Below are 16931 nucleotides of genomic sequence, written 5' to 3'. Positions count from 1 at the left end.
CTATAAAACACAAGGCAGTATTTAGGAAGAAAGGCGCCACTTCAGAGCATCAGGGCCAGAAGTTCCCTGCTGCAAATGTCAGCACTCAGGATGTAACGTGCTTTAAAAGTTCTTCCCATCAGTGTTCTGAGCGAAATCCCATTTTTCATGTCTTTCATGAACTGCCAGGTGTCACCTCGCCCTTCTGCCAGGCTGGCAGAGGAAGGAGAGCTCTGGGTGAGGCAGGCAGGGCAGGAGAGGCGCTCTGAGCACCGAGGGCTGTGCCCATGGCCCCGAGTGCAGGAAGGGCTCACAGGGCTGCTGGCCTTGTGCCTCAGAGCTGGACAAACATCCCCACGGGCTCCAGCTCGCTCCCCATCACTCCTGACCCTTCCAAGAGGAGAGAAGAGGCTCTCAGCCCTCTGCCTCTCACCACAATCTCACTGCCCACACATCCAGTGAGGCCAGGGCATCACCTACAGCTGAAAGCTCATTTATTTGTGAGAAGAGCTGCTCTGGGGCCACAGGGATCTCAGCTGGGTACTCCCCACCTCTGCCACAATTATTAAGGTATCTCTTTGTCCAGATCCTGGCCAAAACTCTGCTATTGAAATACCAAAGCTTCATCTGTTTCACTCCAAGCTCAGTTTCATGCCATGAATTCTGTGTCAGTGAGAACTGCACTTACAAACTCCAAATCCAGCTCCTCCCATCCCCACCCCAACCAGGCTCCATCCAGAGCGTGGTGATGGCAAAATGAAATTCCTATTGACTTTGGGGGCTTTGGAGCAGACCTATTGATCAGTGACTTCTCCCTGGGAATGTCCTGTTGCCTTCAGAAGAGCCAACTGTGCAGGGAAGTTTTATTTCATGTAAAGCAGCCTGGAAGGATCGAGCCCAGGAGCTGAAAAACAACACAGAGCTGACAGGACAGGGCTGCTCAGGTGGAGAGAAGGAGCTCCAGGGAAGGTTTGGTCTCTGCAAACACACCAGGGATGATGAGGCCAGGGATGGCAGGAGAAGCCTGAGACAGCAGTGCCCAGGAATGGTAAATGTGAAGGGGCTGCAGTGGGAGCACAGGCACTGCCAGGGAGCTCAGCTGGGGAAAGCCGTGGGGAGCACGGCTGGCAGCGTGGGCTTGGCTGGTTTATCCAGGGATGGAGCTGCAGGAAATGGCACACACCTCCACCCCTGCAACTCAGCCCTTCTCAAACACAGAGGGGAAGAAGAGCAGGTGAGAGGGAAAACGTGTGGGAGACGCTGGTGGCCACACCTGGCCAGCCTGCCCCCTGCTCCCCTCCATTCCAGTACTGATGTCCCCAGCATTCTGCTGCTCCTCTCCTCATCAGGGGCAGCAGATGGTACAGCTGACACCCCTCTTATCTTCTGATGAATTCACGTCCCCCTGCAGGCTGCTGGGGTTCTGTGCTAGTTGTACACTGTAGGCAGTCACAGAGACCAGCTCTGCTTTGAAATGCAGCAAAACTGCAGCCACAGACAAGTCAAAGTGGCAATGAATTATCAGCTAGAGCAGGTTAAAGTCACTTAAGAGGTTTTAATAACTCGTTTTAGTGTGGTTCCCTGGGTTTGCTGGAGGTTTGCTGAGTTTGTTAGCAGCAGCATATCTTTTTCTGTCTTTCCCCACCCACTGCTTCATGGATCATTGCATTCCAGCCTGGGCTTTGCAGAAACACCTCCCTTCTTCCAATCCTTTCCATTGCAATTCTGACCTCCAGGGTTCCCTCCCTGCTCCAGGTCACCTGCAAATTGTACAAGTTCTCCATCACACGAGGCACCAATTCCAACAGAAGGGACTGCAGAGGCAGCAGGTCCCTCTGGAAAGGCTCTCCCAGGTCTCCAGGCAAATACTGACAATGACAACTGAAGTAAATGTCTCAAACAGCTCTTTGTGCATCCTACACCAAACCACACCTCCCTGGCTAACCTGGGAATGCCAAAAAGGTGTGTTGTAACTATTTGTTTTCCTTTTACCACGGCTTGGTTAATTAGACTCACCTCACTTTCAACCAGTCCATGATGGTTGTTCTATTTTGATTTTAGTCACCTCTTCCAAGTGTTATGGGCCGAATTTTTTTCACTGATTAACCTCAGTGGCTTTCCAAGAACTTGTTAGGCTTTGTAGTCAATAAAACACTGGACTGTATTTTTTCCTTTTATATTTAGAATCTGTATTTGCATTTTGATAGTTCTGAGACCTCCTCTGAGCTCCACAAGCTGTTAAAAATGATTGCTCCTCATTCCAAAGTAGTTTTGATTAATTCTTTCTAATTCTAAAGAGTGTCTCTCTGTCCCTGCCTGGGTCCTTCTGTCCCTGCCCGTGTCCCCCTGTCCCTGTCCCTCTGTCCCTGCCCGTGTCCCCCTGTCCCTGCCCTTGTCCCCCTGTCCCTGCCCGTGTCCCTCTGTCCCTGCCCGTGTCCCTCTGTCCCTGTCCCCCTGTCCCTGCCCGTGTCCCCCTGTCCCTGCCCGTGTCCCTCTGTCCCTGTCCCCCTGTCCCTGCCCGTGTCCCCCTGTCCCTGCCCGTGTCCCTCTGTCCGTGTCCCTCTGTCCCTGCCCGTGTCCCTCTGTCCCTGTCCCTGTGTCCCTGCCCTTGTCCCCCTGTCCCTGCCCTTGTCCCCCTGTCCCTGCCCGTGTCCCTCTGTCCGTGTCCCCCTGTCCCTGCCCGTGTCCCTCTGTCCATGTCCCCCTGTCTCTGCCCGTGTCCCTCTGTCCGTGTCCCCCTGTCCCTGCCCGCTCCTCAGGACCCCGTGCCCGGTGTCCCGGTGCTGTCAGGGTGTGAGGCTCTCCCGGGGGACATCGAGAGGTGTCAGGGTGCTCTGAGAGCCCCAAATTCCGGCTCAGGGTTTATTTTTATTTTATTTTTATTTTATTGCCGGGCACCCTCTGGAGCTCGCAGTCCCGGCAGGCTGCAGAAATCATTCCTCTCCTTCCCCTCTGCTGGTGTGCATCGAGAGACAGGCTGGAGCTTTCGGCTGCTCATCCTGACTTAGGAGCAGTCCCTCTCTCTGCAGGTCCTGTAAATCCTCCAAGAGCCCAGATTTACCCTCCCAGACATGCCCTGGGGGATCTCTGCTCCCCTCCCTCACTGTCAAAGCCTCAAGTGCTTCATTTTCTGAGATAAAGAACAATGTAGGTGAGAGAGATGAAGCAAAAAAAGCACCTTGCAATTAAATATTTTAATAGGCGTTTTGAAGATGGTTTTGAAAGGAATTTAAATTAATATTGGCAATGGTATGCATCGAGGGGCTCAGGCTGAACAATACCCATCACTTTGTCTGCTAAAGAACGAAGTGTAAAAATAAAACCCTGTAATATTTTGTCCCTTTTGCCTCTCCCAGGGCAGCCCTGCTGGAATTGCTGTGTACAGAATATTCCCATATTCACCCCGAGCTCATCACACCTCTGTGCTCACCCTCCTCCATTCCCTGGGTCCCCAGGTGCTCCTCTCCTGGAATGTGCCCAGCACACCCCGAGTTCTGCACCCCAGGACAAACCCACGGCACCAGCTCATCCCCACGGCTGAGACTAAGCACACTCTGCCTAAGAAAACATTATTTCCATTGCATTTGGCTTAAACCCACTTATTTATAATTAAGTTACTGATCCATGCGTTGGTGTAAAACGACTCTGCAACATAAGTGCAGCAATAACCCAGAACTAAATCTTTAAATAACAATTGTCAAGTGAGAAGATATATATAGAATATATCAAAACTAATACTGTTCATCCATCTTTCAAAACAAGTTAAATGTGCCTGTTTCTTCTGGAAAATCTGTGTTTGCTCATTGAACATTTTATTTTCATTACATTTGAACCTTTCAGCAGAAATAAAATACACAATCAAAGTAGGATGGTTGTTTTGATTGGTTTGCAGGCATTTGTACATTAGAAGAAAAGGAAAAGCATTAAGATTCCCAGAGACATTTGTGCTGGTGACCACTGGGAAGAGGCAACATAAACAGGGAAACGTGTAATCAGGGATGACAGCTCCAGCACAGATCTGATTAACCAGGGAGTGTAGGACAGGCTGCTGAGGAAAGGAGAGTCCCAGCATTCGGGATATTCCAGGGGATTTTGGGCAGAGAACTCAAACAACGTGCAGGCAGCAGCTGCTGAGCCCCAGGAGGGGAACTCGGTGATGCCCTGGGTGCAGGATTCCCTCCTGGAACATCCCACAGGCTGCCCCGAGCACGGCTGGGGCAGAAATCAAAACACCCCTCTCTGAGCAGCCCTCTCATGGGCAGGGAGCAATCAGGAAACAGCCCAAAACCCACTGACCTTGCCCTCAGAGCTCGGAGGAGCTGATCCCAGAGCATGTGGGCACCCCTCTGTTCTGCACACACAGACACCCCTGTGCAAGGGACCCTGAGCAGTCAAACTGAGCCCAGCAGTGACAACCCAAGCTCTGGGGGGAATTCATTCCTTTAAAATACATCTGAAGGTGACCTGGGTACCACACCACTGCTCATCCCACCTCTGGGGACCCATTTTGAATAAACAGTTCAGTGACTTACCTGTCTCGGGAGCAGCAGAAACTTCTGGTCACCATTGGCACCGGGAGACCTGAAAGGGAAACAGGTTCTGGGTTCAAAATTCACATTAAACACATTGTCCACGAGGAATTCCACAGGAAACAGAACAGTTTCTGTCAGCTCTTACTGCACACTGCTTGGCATCAGCTTCAAGCTACTACATTATGCACCCAGCTCTGGGGCTAGACAGGAACACACAGAATCACAGCCATGAGAATTTGAAGAAGTGTTGCTCTTAAAGCAATTAATTATCTTAAATACTTCCAAGCCTTTGTGAACAGATGTAACCTCATAAAGAACCCATCATCCTCAAGTTCCTCAACCCACTGCACCTTCACATTCATTGCTGACACTACTGAATTTCCTGTTGGATCCTTTAAAGACATCTCATTTATCTTTATTGGATTTCCTCTCACTTGGGTTTAAAGTTAAGCCATGCAGGAGAAGTTAAGCTGTAGCAGAGGAGAAGTAATCAGTGCATAAAGTCTGAATTTTAACAAAGGGTATCCCAACTTGCTGAAAATGCAGAATATTGTGTGAAATGCTGCTCCTAAGGGGCTGCCTCAAACAGAGCTGTGTGTGTGCTGTCACAGGTGCCAGAGCTGGGAAAGGCTGGCTGCACTGCAGGAGCTGGCTCTGGAACAGCTCGAGGTCCTGCCACAGCCCAGGACTCACACAAACACAGGGAGTACAAAAGCAGGAAAGCAGGAGAGGGTCTGGTTCTGCAGCACCAGAAGTGATCCCTGGCAGACAGGAGCCAGAGGTGAGGCCAAGGCTGGGAGAGCACACACGTGGAAGGATAGCATGGTTTGAGCTGGAAGGGACATGGAACAGCATCCATTGTCCCCCTGCCATTGGCAGGGACACCTTCCACCATCCCAGGGTGCCCCGAGCCCCGTCCAGCCTGGCCCTGGCACTGAGCCTTACCTGGCACAGGTACACAGGGTTTGGGTCAGTCTGGGGCTACCACGCTCAGGAGGGGACTCCAAGGGAAGCCAGATAAAATCAAATGCATTAAAAAAGCAAAGCCATCTTTTACCATCACTCTTCTCCTGTGCCTTTCCTCTGCTCAGTCCTGTCGAGTCCTGTATGATCTTGGACACAGCCCTAGAACAAGATTCCCCTTCCCTTGGACTCATCTCGCAGCTCCCCACAGGGGCTCCCTGCAGATGCAGCCACAAACACTGCACCAGCCAAGAGCAGAAAGCAGATTTATCAAACCCTCTGAAGCCCAGGGGAAGCCCTGGCATGAATAACACAAAGTGACTGGGCCCAGGGAATCCAGCACACGTGGAATGAACAGATTTGGCGGCGCTAAATCAAGGATTAGCGCGGCTTGAGCGGCTCGGCCGCCGCTGCAGCCCCACATTCGCGGGGCAATGAATCAAACTCAGCCCTGCTCAGCCCTTGGATCTGGCAGGGAGCTGCAGCCCCTGAGTGCTCTGCCACTGGTGCTGCCGGAGCAGATCCATCACGGCTCCAAGTGGGGAGCTGGGCTCCCCTCTCCCCTCCGTAAATCTCCCGTGAGTTATGGCAGGCTTCACGTTTAAGAGAGCCAATTAGAAAATATGGATGCTCAAGGTACACTCGTGCTGTTTACCCAAAATTGATTAAAGGCTGGAGCAAATAACTCCTCCATCATCTGTCCCAAGGGTGCAAACATAGACACTGCCAAATGTTTGGGTTTACTTCTAGCACTGCGTTAAAAGGGCTCAGCTCATAAATGGCACTTTGAGGAATACGGGCTCAGCTGCAGGGCTTTGAATCTTCCGTGATATACTGACATTATTTGAAGTTTATCTTTATTGAGCTTCGAGTGTGATATGGTAAAAGGAAAAAAACCCAGTAAAACTTCCATGAAATGAGTTACAGATGCAGCTGCTTTAACAGAGATTGCAAAATCATGCAGTTATTCCACATGCTGCTGCTTAGAGTGTGCTTCACCCTGCACTACAGCACTCCAAGGAACAAAGGAAATGGAGCAAAATTGGAGATGAAAACATCCCCAAAGGAGACATGTCGTCATCCTGTGCCACAACTTCTTTTTGGATGCTCTCCACCGTGACTCACACGTTTTAGCAGCTCTTTTGATGCCGTTATAGTCATTTTTTGAAGCCTCCTAATCTCAGTGGTTCCCGTAAATGAGAAGAGCTGGAATAACTTCACTGGAATGACTGGAATTACAGGGTAAGTGTGCAGCTGACTGCAGGGAGAGCCTGGCTGCGGGTTCCTTCTCCAATTATTTGTCTAATCCAGCCGTGATCCGTTTGTGAGCACAAATCCATCCCCTACTACACACACCTGCAATTTCTTATCACCGACACTGGACTTTGTTGCCACAGTTTCAATTTACACTTCAATACCCCAAGAAAGAGATGGAGAATGTCTCTTTCCCTGACCAGCATCTCAATGTTCTGGATTACAAAACTGTCTGCACAGAACTGAAAAACTCACTTATGTTGCCCTGGTTTCCTGTAGGACTGGGCAAGGAAAAGATATTTTGAATCACTGATCATTCCAGGAACTGTTAAAAGAAAAAAACCTAAAAACCATAACTAAAATAAATGTCAACACACTGATGAATCAAAAATTTCAATGTCTGGTTTGGGATAAATAGATATATAAATCTTTTTCTCTTGGCAGTGTTCAATCTTACACCTATCAATGCGATACAAAAGGTTCTCAGAAGAAAATGGCAATTAAAAAAGATTCTGAAGAAGCCATCAATAAATCAAGCAAAATAATACCATTGTAAAGCCTCCATCTGCTGTATAGCTCATAATTAATGTTTCTCAAATTGTGCTGGGATTACGTTTGTAATTCTATTGAAAAAGTCTTGTGCAAAAATGTCCTCCAGTCCCAAACTGAAATATTAGAACAAGTGCTAACAACTTCTCCAATCCTGATTTCTAACATCCTCCTTGCAACTGCTTTTCATTTCCTGATTTCCTGAGGAATTTCACTTTCACACATTTAAATGGCTGAACAGAGGCTCCTTGAACAAACCTCTGTCCAAACTCAGGGGCAGGCAGAGGAAACAGCTCCTGCCAGGAATTCTCCATTTCTCCTTCCAACCCATTTTTCCTTTTCACCCAACCCATTTTAGAGCTGCAGTTTTCCACCAAGGCCTCAGCTCCTTAGATTTCCTGCGGGCTGGGAAGAGCCTGGTGGGATCCCCCCAGCCCAAAGGCACAAAATTGTGTTTCTGTTGGGTTTGCTCTGCCAGCCAGAGCTCCCCCTGAATTCACCTGCCCAGGTGCCAGGCCCAGACTCCAGCTGGGCACAAACACTGCCCCTCTGCTGGCTGGAAATCAGAGCAAGAGCAATAAAAGTACTTGAAAAATTCAATGCAGCGAGGCCAGGAGGCAAACACAGGTACAAAGCTCTCGGCCACCCCGAGTTAATCTGGGGCTGCACAACACCATTTAATAATAACTGAGTGGAAATCTGTTTAAAGTCCTGCACTTTGATTTTATCTAGGAATACAGATAATCAATCCCTGGGTTGAAAGCTGTGGATTACAAAATGTAGCAGAGCAAATGGGAGTTTTATTGGCTCAGAAATAAACATGAAGGGGCAGTGCAGAGATGACCTTGCGGTGGACGGATGGCAGCAGGGGAGGAAAGGCTGCCAGCCCCGCTCTTCAACCACCCAGGGCATCTTCCCAAGGAGGAATCCCAGCTTCCAAAATGCAAACCAGCCCCAGGGGATGAGCTGGGCCGGTGCTGCAGCTTTGGACAAACTCTCAGGTGCCTGGTGGGATCCTCGGGACAGGGCCAGGAGCTGGGCTCTGGAGCCCCTTGTGGGTCCCTCCCAGCTCAGGAGATTCTGAGACCCTGCCAGATGAGAGAGGAGCCTGTTCCCAGTGCCCAGCCGTGCTCTGGAGCTGCTTTCCTGCTGCCTGTCCCGGGGTTCTGGTTCCCAGCAGCTCCTGCAGCCAGGGGAGCACAGCAGGACCTGTCCCACCCCGAGCTCACAAACCCACTGCACACACACTTCAGCACGGCAGAAACTGTTGGTGAACAGCAGGACTCAAATCTGTCCAGCACTAAAAAAGGCTTTTGAAATTCTCTCCCCTCCTCAAAAAATTTCTAAGCTCCATTGGGTTTTTTTTGTGAAATAGCTTTTTCCTCCCTTTTCAGTAACACAATATGTTATTCAAGAGCCAGAGAGTTGTCAGTTTTTATGTTATGATAATCTTCTCAAGCATCCAGTTCTATTCTGCTTCTTCCCTTCATGCTGTCACTCACATTCCAGCCTGTCACAAAAGAAAATGGCTGAATACATTAATTACAACTTGTTAGACCTCCATATAGTTAATGCTATTGAGAAAATCAAATCACTTGGAAAATAGCTAAAGAGAAACAGTTGCTGGTATTGCAGAATCTTTATGTGTCGCACTTCAAAGCTGGAGCTTTGCAAGACAACAAAAATGATTATTATAGAGAATGAGAAAATCAAATACAACTTGATCCTCTACCCTTGGAATGCTTTCTGAATGCATTACAATATATATTTTCTATCCTGGCAACAGCAGTTGAACACTTTTCGCATATTACCTTCTTTTATGGACTAATTACAAATACCAGTTTGGAAATTACAGTATAAAAACTTTCTGAATCTAGGAAGAGATCCAAGTCCCCACTCACACAAACATCCTAGACGACAGTGAGGGCTGCATTAAAGTGAATAAAAGATAATTCTGTTGTGTCTGAGAAGCCAAAGAGCTGCCCTGGGGCTGGTGAAGGGAGGTGATGACATGATCCTCTCAGCGAGGCGCTGACTCCTGTGGCTCTGTGCAGGACACAGCTGGATTTTTACTGGAAAAACTCAAACACACACCTAACTGTTATGCCTAAAAATGACAAATTTCCAATCTGAGGCCCTAAGATCATTATTCAGTACCAGTCACAAAGCCCTGAGATCCCATCAGACTTCCCTGGGAGTGAAAACAAGTTAATCCCAGGTTTTACATGAGGCTCCCCCAGTTCTGCAGGAAATCCCACCAGAACATCTGGGAGGACTGTGCTGATGATGAGAAGGGACTGCACTGAGCACAGAGTGGGCAAACTCTTCCCAAACCCAAGAACTGTTATCTCTCTACCTTAGGGACAGTTAATTAGTCTTCTCTTAGAATGAACAGCCACTGTCCTGTGTATTAAACCACTGCAGTAGTGGGGAAAGACAAGAAGATCTTTCCAGCTTTGAAGAAGTTTCCTGAACAGCAAGACAGAGATAAAAACACCTTTGGAGGATGCTGATCTTGTTCCTTTGTGCCAGTCCCAGTTCAAATCCTTCTCTGGGCTGGCAGAGTGGGAGGGGTGGGCACAGTACAAGCTCTGGGCTGAGAGTGGCCACAGCCAAAGCTGCTGGAGCAGGAGCTGCCAGAGCCTGGCTCAGCCCATGGCTTGGGGAGTGTCCAGAGGCTCTGGGAGCTCCTGCCTGTCAGAGAGATCTGAGAATCCTCCACCTGTTTGGGGTTTACTCCTCTCCCTTTTGCCTCACGGGACTGAGAGGGGCTGTGTGAGCCAGGGCTGCCCAGAGCAGCTGGGGCTGTCCCTGGACCCCTGGCAGTGCCCAAGGCCAGGCTGGACACTGGGGCTGGAGCACCTGGGACAGTGGGAGGTGTCCCTGCCATGGCTGGGGTGGATGGGATGATTTGTAAGGTCCATTCCCCCCAGAGCAGTCTGCAGCAGTTTGATGAAGCAGCTGTGCTGGTGGCACTGGTGGCACTGCTGGCACTGCTGGCACTGCTGGCACTGGTGGCAGGGGGCTGGGGCTGTCCCCAGGTGCAGCTGGGATGAGCCTTGGCCTCGCTCAAGCACCTTTTGGGTATTTCCTGCAGATGTTCAGGGTGGCCACAGCAGTGTGGGGACAGGCAGCCTGGCCTTCCCCCAAAGTGTCCCTGAGGTGCCAGCCTGCTCCCCCAGCCTCCCTCCCCACTGCTCCTGTTCCAGCACAGCCCCTTGGCACCCTGAGCACCCTGAGCAGCAGGGACAGAGTGACAAGGGGAAGCAAAGAGCTCCCCAGGCTCCTTCCCCCTGTGAGCACCCTGCAAGGAGCAGAGGCACAGCAGAGCTGCAGCTCTGTGCAGAACAGAGCCAAAACCTCACCAAAACCTCAGGTCAGTGGCACACAGGGGGGAAGCACTCGGCTCTCTGGGGAGGAAAAGTGATGGAAACTCGTGAAAAGCTGCATTGTACCCCAGGCCAGGTCTGTGGGAAACAGCAGCAAGGATGATCCAAGGAAAGGGCCCTGCCATGAGTGGTGCCCACGCCTGGCCCCAGCTCCAGAGCTGCTCCTGGTGCTCTGGGACAGGGAAATCAGAGCAACTGGCACCACAACACATGGCCCCATTTGCCCCAGCAGCTGCCAAATGGCCATTAACATTACAATGATTAGTAAACTGAAATTACTTCTTATGGCTTTAGTGCCTTAGATCAAGCATTAACCTGCCTTAATTAAATTGCATCTCAGTAATTGATTTCACAGGGCTGAACTGTAAGTAACAAATTGCAGAGGATCTGGGGCTTTATCTGGCAAGATAACATAAATCAGCCTTCACACGTGGTGTTACCTCCTTGTCTCCATCCCTTCTGAGGGGTTTGTTCACTCCAGTGCCTCTGCACACAGCCTCCTCTGACTTTACACCAACATCTCATCACCGCTGCCTTCTCTGCTGCAGCAGAGGAGCCTCAGAGCTGGCTGCTGCAGGGGAGGCAGCACTCAACATCTGATCACTGTGTGAAGCTTTTCCATGTGCACAGCCACAAGTGTTTGCTCCACTCCCCCAGGCACAGCCAGGGAGTGACTGAGTGTGCACAACAGGATGGGACTGGGGCACTGAACCAGCCAGGGCACAGCAATCCTCACCTGACCTGGGCTTCTCCCAGCTCTTCCCAGCCTGGGCAGCAGGGCAAAACAGAATTTAAACAGAATAACAACATAATTACAGCACTTTCACTTGCTCTTGGCTACACCCTTCAATGCTATCAAATACTTCAGATGGGAGCAATCAGTGTTCTCAAACACTGATCATTTCCCTGTCCCAGAGCACATCCAGGCTCTTCCCTGAGGGACTGGCAGCTGCTCCTGGTGTCAGCTACAGCCTTTCAAAGCAAGGGTCATGGGCAAGCCCAGCAGCCTGGGGGAAGGAGAGGCAGCATGAACTGCCCTAATCCCAGCCCAGAGCTGACCCAGAGCCCAGCCCAGCCCAGAGCTGACCCAGAGCCCAGCCTAGAGCTAACCCAGAGTCCAGCCCAGCCCAGAGCTGACCCAGAGCCCAGCCCAGCCCAGAGCTGACCCAGAGCCCAGCCCAGCCCCTCCTGTGGCACTGCAGAAATCCCAGCTGATGCCAAAGGAATCCAGAGGAGCTGTCAGTCCTAGCACAGCTCAGTGCAACCCATAACAACAGGCTGAAAAACTGCTGGAACCACATTTTCATGCTGCCTGCCTGGGTGCTGTCACCCGACAGGAGTATTTGGGATATCCAGCCATGCAAGGAACCCTCCACATCACCCAGGCACTCTGCCAGAGCAGCTCCCAGCAAAGTGCCAGCTCAGGGGTGGATGTGGGGGAAGCTCTCCACAGGGAACATCCTTGCTGGGAGGACGGTGGCGTTTTGCAAACATCACAGCCACCCCCGTTTGGCACACAACACGTGTCCCTGCTGGTATTCCTGGTGCAGGTATTTCTGTAATGAGCAGTGTCAGGCAGCCCTGGCGACAGGCAAAGCTGTCAGAGCTCCCTGAAGCCTCTGAGATAACCCAGGCACGCTCTGACTGCATCCATCCAGAATATGAGCTTAGAACAACACGCTAATTATTCATGGGCTATTAGTGCTCCTTTTCCCTGCAGCAGGAGGCACAGAAAGCCTCAAATCCCATTTTTTCTTCACTTGCAAATAGCAGGAGCAGAATGTAGCACATTACTCCAAAAAGCACCTCTGAGAAAGAGCCAGCACGAGGAGAAGCCCATTTCAGACCCCTCACCACACGAGCACCAAACCCTGCTGCCACTGACTGGCAGGGAAAGCAAGGCCACCTTTTCCTTCTCCTTTGCCCTTCATTTACAGCTGCATCACCCCAAACCTTCCTGCTGTGCTTGCTCTTGAGCTTGTGCTGGATTCCTCAGTGTCAGAGTGAAACCCAGCCCCGAGGATTCACAGCCCAGAGATGAAACACAGGAACTGCAGGGGAAGGGCAGAACATCCCAAGGGCTGCAGGGATCCCTCCACTGCAAACCAGAGCCTGGCATCGAGCCCTGCTGCTGGATTCTCCCACTCTGGTGCTTCCTGGGCTCCACACCAGCCTTTGCCTTTAGTCCCATGAGTTCAATTGATGGGGTTTGTCAGTAGTTGTTTCAAGCATGTTACAGCTTCCAGTTATGCAGTGGAACCCAGAGACTGACGTGTTCCCTCTTATTTCAGGTGGTTTTACACTCCCCAGGCTTCCAAGGACCCTGGAGCTTCCAGGGACTGACTGCTCTCCTGGTGGCAAACAGTAATTAACAGGCTGAATTAAATTTTATTAACTGCAGTTTTGTCAGATGGCCATTAAAACACACACTTGTCATTGCTGGCTGGTGGTGTCACCAGGGCTGTGCCAGCAGCCCCTGTCACCTGTGCAGGGGGAGCCAGGACAGCAGGGAGGAGAGCAGGCTGAAGTGGGCAAGGAAAATCAGAGGTAAAATATCATTTGCTGTGCCTGCTGCCACTGCTCCACGCATCAGCTTGATCAAACCCTGCAGACACCTGACAGGTGTCACCTCTACTGGATTCCTTGAAAATCAGGAGCTGTAGAAAGATGCAGCTGGTCCCCCCAGCACACAGGAGATTTGCAAGATAAAAGGCAAACACAGATGTACAAGAAAAGCCCTGCCAGCCACGGGAGGCTGGCGATGAAGTGACAGCAGAGGCAGTGAGAGCTGTGCTGCAGCTCCTGCAGGGTTTGGGGTACCCAGAGCCCCCTGAGCCCACACTGCCAGCCCTGAGCCCTCCTGGGCACAGCTGCTCTGCCAAACACAAAACAAATGACTCCTTCCTATTGCCTTTCCCTAAATCACAGACCCTGTCCAGCCAAGAGAGCCCAGCCCTTATCCAGTTGTTCCCAGATTAATTGCTGCCACAAGAACAGCACTTCCTCCAGCTGTGCCAGTGCACAGAGCATCTCATCCACCAAGAAACGAGGGTGCATTGAGTAGAAAAAGCCCTTTGTGTGTTCTCCATGCAGAAATACAGCCTGGGGAGGGGGTGCTGAGCATCTGAGGGCAGGGAGGCAGGAAACACATCCAGGGGCTGTCCCTTGGCTGAGACACAGCCTGCAGGGACCGGGACAGGGCTGGTGTGTCACTGCTGTCACTGCAGGGACCGGGACAGGGCTGGTGTGTCACTGCTGTCACTGCAGGGACCGGGACAGGGCTGGTGTGTCACTGCTGTCACTGCAGGGACCGGGACAGGACTGGTGTGTCACTGCTGTCACTGCAGGGAGCAGGACAGGGCTGGTCTGTCACTGATGTCACTGCAGGGAGCAGGACAGGGCTGGTCTGTCACTGCTGTCACTGCAGGGAGCAGGACAGGGCTGGTCTGTCACTGCTGTCACTGCAGGGAGCAGGACAGGGCTGGTCTGTCACTGCAGGGACCGGGACAGGACTGGTCTGTCACTGCTGTCACTGTAGGGACCGGGACAGGACTGGTCTGTCACTGCTGTCACTGCAGGGAGCAGGACAGGGCTGGTCTGTCACTGATGTCACTGCAGGGAGCGGGACAGGGCTGGTGTGTCACTGTAGGAACCGGGACAGGACTGGTGTGTCACTGCTGTCACTGCAGGGAGCAGGACAGGGCTGGTCTGTCACTGCTGTCACTGCAGGGAGCAGGACAGGGCTGGTCTGTCACTGCCTGGGACAGGATGAACCTCACTAACACATCAGGGATTAGAGAAGGCAGGATCCAGGGGATGGTTTGGCTGCAAATGGAATCCCCAGGTGAGCACAGCACCCTGGGCTGGGCTGCCAGGAGCAGCCAACCCCACTGAGGTCTGCCTCTCTGCACTGCTGCCTCTGCAGGGACAGGAGGCAGCTGGGGGAGCTTCTTTAAAAATGCCTTTGGAATGATCTTAAGTCATAAATCAAAGTTACTTTTGTTTATATCTTCCCATCAATCATTCACAATGGGAGATTTACCTGCTATTATCCATGCAGGGTGGGGGACTGAGAGTGTCAAAGAATGAAACCTGCACCCATTAAACGCTTTGATTGGGAGAGTTTGCAGCTCTTGTTCATTTTTAATTAGGAATCAAGGCTGTTAATGTGTAAGATCCTGTTGCTATCCCTCCACAGAATAATAAACAGTCTTGCTCTGAGCAAGAGGAACACCCTGTACACCAAAGCTGGTGATCCAAGACTCCAATCCGGAGGTTCCTGCTCCCACCCATTTTCCATCATCCGCTATTCAAACTCCCACTGCAATCAATAATTGGTTTCACTGAAGGAGAGAAAGAAAACTGATAGTGCTGAAATCATCCATTCATGTCTTTTCTTTCACCTGATGGAATTTTACCATCTTCCCACTCCTGTGCCGAGGCTCCTGCAGCAGCTGAAGCAGACACAAGGAACAGCTCAGGGAAAGCCCAGGGCAGCCACTGCAGCCCTGCTTTGAGTCCCTGCAAATGATTATAAAGCTACAAGGTGTTATCTGCAAGGTTTGTGGTCATTTCCAAGGGATGCCCACCCAGGACTTTACTGATGCAGCATCTTTGGCCCCTCAGACAGGAGATTGCCAGTTTGTGCCAAATCTGTTCCTTCAGACAAACTGAGCAGGACCTCAGCTGAAAAAACTCACCCAGCAAAATTACCAGGATTCACGTAGCAAGAGAAGGGAGATTTGCTTGTGCAAACATGAAGAGAACTTCTAATATAAAAATTATATTGTTATAAGTGTCCAGAAAGGTCATCTGGTCTGTGTAAAGCTGAATTCCTTTTCAGCACCCAGCCTACCAAACAAGTCATGTCTCCAACCCACACTGACATTATCACCTGCAGACCACTCTGCACTTCAACATAATTCATCATTTAGGATATTGGATGTTTTTAATTAGCTCTTCTCTGTTTCTAAAGAGAAATCCCTACCACAAGTAAAAATCTCCGTAATTATTGGAAGTTAAAGAAAGGTAGAAAATAACTCATTGGGAGGTTTTTTTCTCTTTAGTCATTAGATGATTGAGATGATAGAAGAAGGAAGAATCTGACAGATTAAAGAGTTCTTGAGCAGACATGTCAGCTTCAATAATTTCAAAGCATTAGAACTGTCAAGCTTTCAAAATAGAAAAGACTGTATCTATAGAAAACAAGGTTCTCCTAATTGGCATGCGTGAAAAGCGAAATTTGGGCTAAAACTCTGCAATTAAAGGCTTTTGCTGATTGCAGATATTTGTAAGCAACTCCATCTGTGGAGTGGTTGTGCTGTGGGAGATGGTCAGCTCTGGCTGTCCTTGGGCTGCACACACAGCCTCAGCTGGACATCACCTGGCTCCCTGCTTACCCAAAAACTCAGCCTGGGAAAACAAAGATGCACGGTGCAGTCGTGGCCATTTCTCTATAAAATGGGTGTTAGATAAAAGGGGGCTTGGAAGGGAAGGAGGTAACAATGCTGTTACTCAAAAGGTACTGGTCAAACTACTGCCAAAATTCTTTGTTTCCAAGAGCACAGCGAGGGAAATACCAGTTTGGGCTGAAAATGTCCCCGTTCTGCTGCCTGAGATGAAAGTGTCACATCTGGTTTTGGCACAGAGGGTGAAAGATCCAGCTGTGGCTGCAGCCCTGAGCCCCTGGCTGGCACTGCAGGCACCTCCTTTTCCTGGAGCAGGGTTTGTTGGGCACAACTCCAGCACAGCTCCATCCCATCCTGGCCCCACGCCCAGGGAGCCCACCAAAGCCAGGCTGCACACACCCCCTGAGCCACAGAGTGACTCCCCTGCCTCCAAAATCCAGAGCTGAGCCTTGTCCCGAGTGGCTTTGTCCGGGATGCCGTCTGTCCCTGGTCTGCAGAGTGACTTCTTCTGTCATCTCTGCACTTGCCAAACCTGACTTTCATGGAGAAGTGCCTTCCACAGTGCACGTCAACCTTTATTAATCTGATTCACTTCTTCCTCTCCAAAGATATTTAACGGTTTAGTAATGATCAATATCCTTGCTCTGATGATAAACAGAGACAAATGAGCCTGTGCAGCCCGGCTGGGATCTGTAATTCCCACCTCTGAGGGGAGGCTGCTGAGAGCTGCCTGCTGGCCCTGACAGAGATGCTTTTGCAGAGGGCACTCGGCAGCTGCACTCCAGCACAGCCAGTGTGGCTGGATTAAACAGAATATCCCTCCTAATGAATCCCTGAGGGAACAGTTGAGGGGCCCA

General features: G+C 50.7%; 1 long non-coding RNA gene across 1 annotated transcript; it reads right to left on the bottom strand.

Annotated features, from left to right (window-relative positions):
* Positions 1-1408: 1408 nt before the first annotated feature.
* Positions 1409-4556, bottom strand: LOC147650930 (uncharacterized). The gene is made up of 2 exons (XR_015274915.1): positions 4512-4556; positions 1409-1739 (listed from the first exon to the last, which is right to left on the bottom strand). It is a non-coding gene; the product is annotated as an uncharacterized LOC147650930 (long non-coding RNA).
* Between the last annotated feature and the right edge of the window lie 12375 nt (positions 4557-16931).

Source organism: Cyanistes caeruleus, chromosome 11 (assembly GCF_971803275.1).
Source record: "Cyanistes caeruleus chromosome 11, bCyaCae1.hap1.1, whole genome shotgun sequence".
Taxonomy (NCBI): Eukaryota; Metazoa; Chordata; class Aves; order Passeriformes; family Paridae; genus Cyanistes; species Cyanistes caeruleus.
The sequence above is the reverse complement of the archived record's forward strand: the minus strand, read 5'-3'. Positions and strand labels throughout refer to the sequence as shown.